The sequence below is a fragment of the Miscanthus floridulus genome, chromosome 10 (assembly GCF_019320115.1).
Source record: "Miscanthus floridulus cultivar M001 chromosome 10, ASM1932011v1, whole genome shotgun sequence".
NCBI lineage: Eukaryota > Viridiplantae > Streptophyta > Magnoliopsida > Poales > Poaceae > Miscanthus > Miscanthus floridulus.
Window position 1 is genome coordinate 70020252 of NC_089589.1, and position 2683 is coordinate 70022934.

Sequence of the window (2683 nt, forward strand, 5' to 3'; positions counted from 1 at the left end):
TGTACTTCCACTTCTTCCCCATCTCATCCACGGTCTTTTGTAGAATGTTATTGATTTGCTTATTTGATGTTTCAGCTTGACCGCTGTTGACGGTCACTAAAACCCATTTTGACCATCAACATTCCACCCAAAAGCATGACAAACTGAGGTAAATCATCATCACATGTGAGGAATTTTTTTTATAATTCACCTAGTTCCACTTGTGCTTGTAGAATTATTTGTATGCAGGAAAATATAGCAAAAATATGCAAAAAGGTGACAAATATGGACACATGGAGCAAGTGGACGTGACAAGAGGCCGTGGGCCCACTTGGTAGTGCCGCTCAACCCTCCAAGTGGCCCTGCCACATCACCGATCCATGGGAGCTGCTCCAGAGCCAATGACAAGCATCCATTCAAGTCGGTTTGATCAACAGACAAGATTTGATGCCGGTGGATTCATGGGCCCATTGTCATCGACTTGGGAAGCCCCACTGACTTACCAACCACCATACTAGCTGAATTTAGACATGTGCTATCCAAGTAACCAACTTTGGGAGCCAACCAGCACCATAGGATGCAAAGGCGGTGCATCCTAGGGTCGGTTGGCGCCCCTATGCCACCGCCTGGTGCCCCCCTATGGCCACCGACCTCCTAGCTACCTATAAGTACCCCCATGCCTCTCTACACCATAAATAGAGGGTGTGGAGCTCAGTGGAAGGACGCCCCATTCATTTCCAAGCTCTCCAAGCCTCTCTTAGATTTCTAGCGTAGCATTAGCTATAGAGTAGTAGTCTAGTAGTGGAGTAGAGCAAAAACAGGAGCTTCTCTCCGAGTATAGAAGAGTCTTCTAGGTCTGGTATAGCTCTTTTGCAAATCTTTCATTTAGCATTACTTTATTCAGTATTTATTTCAGTACTTTATTCTAGTATTATTGCTTTGCTTTACTTAAGTACGTAGTCATTACTGTTTGTCATTAGTGAGCTTAGGTGCTTATTGTTTGGCATTAGTAGCATAGTTTATCTCATAATTAGTAGCTATTCGTTAGTATTGGTTCCACCATCTAGTTAGGGTGCTTTGATCTCATTTCATTGGTGCTTGGATCGAAGTAGTAAGTTTATAGATTAAGTGTGGTGCTTAGGCCATAGATTACCTATGGATACGGCTAGGCCTCTAGATAGATTGTGGTAGGTGGCAAGTGGTGACAGCCTTGTCCATCCTCTGTATTCCACCACGATAGGTCTAGTTATTAAATCATAGGGCTCGTGGCAGACCTTGTCTATTTAACTCTCCTAGTTGGTAGGCGGGCTATGCCCCAAGGTACTAGTGCATTTCTCCTAGTTACCTCTTTACCCTTAGTTACGTGAAAGATAAATCACTCGCTCTCCCACCTAGCTATCTATAGTGTAGCTTGTTTAGTAGTTTAATTTAGGTAGTGCACATTCAATTTCCACTATCATTCACCTACCTAGGATACACTTAGGCTTCCCTTAGCAACCTATCAGTAAATATAAATTCTAGCCTTCCGCCTTCCTGTGGGAAAAATATAAATTCAACACTTGGTACTCACCAAGCGAAGTGCTACTGTATAGTTCTATGCACTTGCGGAATTCCTCCAATAGTTCTTATGAAGTATCAACAGGCATTTTTGGCACTGTTGCTAGGGAAGGCAACTGGCCTCGAATTTATATTGCTAGTCTTGCTAACTAGTCTTTTAGTTATCCTAAGTAGTTTATCCTTTTTTTCCTCATACCCTATCACTACCCTACATGATCATGGGTGATAAGTCCATTCATGATTTTTCTACACCCTCGGCTACTAATGTAGCCACCGGACCAAATGTTATCAACGGGGACGCTAACTTTGAGCTTAAGCCATCGTTAATTATGATAGTTCAAGCTAGTCCATTTTGTGGGAAAGCCCACAAGGATGCAAATGCTCACCCCCAATATTTCTTGGAGATTTGTAGCACATTCACCATTAAGGGAGTGAGCCAAGAGGCTATACGTCTTTGCCTTTTCCCCTTCTCTTTGTTAGGAAAGGCTAAGCAATGGTTTTACTCTAACCGCAACGCTATAGACATATGGGACAAGTGTTGCAATGCTTTCCTAGTCAAGTTTTCCCTATGGGGAAAACTAATGCTCTTCGCAATAAGATGTCTAGATTTCAACAACTAGCACATGAGTTGATTCCTGAAGCTTGGGAACGAATGCAAGAGTATGTCTCTACATGCCCACACCATGGTATGGAAGACTAACTTTTAATCTAGAACTTCGTCCATGGATTAGTGTCGTTAGATATGAGCCATTTAGATTCTGCTGCTGGTGGAGCATTCTTTTCAGGAAGTGTTGTAGATGCCAAGACATTGATTTTGAAGATGGTCTCCAACCAAGGATGGAGTGACGACTCCAACCCCATAAACGAGGTATGCATTCAGTTAAAGAAATTGACATGCTTGCAGCTAAGATGGATTTATTCGGGAAATGAGTAGAAAATTATGAGAAGGTGAGTGCCCAAGAGACACTCAAAGCCATGGAATCCCACATGACTTGTGAAGTCTGTGGAGATGTTGGGCATTCGAGAAATTCCTGTCCTGAGACCTAGGAGGACCTCAACTTCATCAACACCAACAACGGGTTCTGTCCACAACAACATCAAGTCTAGAATCAGTGCTCCAACAATCAGGGAGGTAACAATTATTACT

The 2683-nt window shown here is 42.8% G+C and overlaps 1 non-coding gene across 1 annotated transcript; it reads right to left on the reverse strand.

The window, feature by feature from the left end:
* Positions 1-2119: 2119 nt before the first annotated feature.
* LOC136490389 (small nucleolar RNA R71) lies at positions 2120-2226 on the reverse strand. Its single transcript, XR_010767682.1, has one exon. It is a non-coding gene; the product is annotated as a small nucleolar RNA R71 (small nucleolar RNA).
* Between the last annotated feature and the right edge of the window lie 457 nt (positions 2227-2683).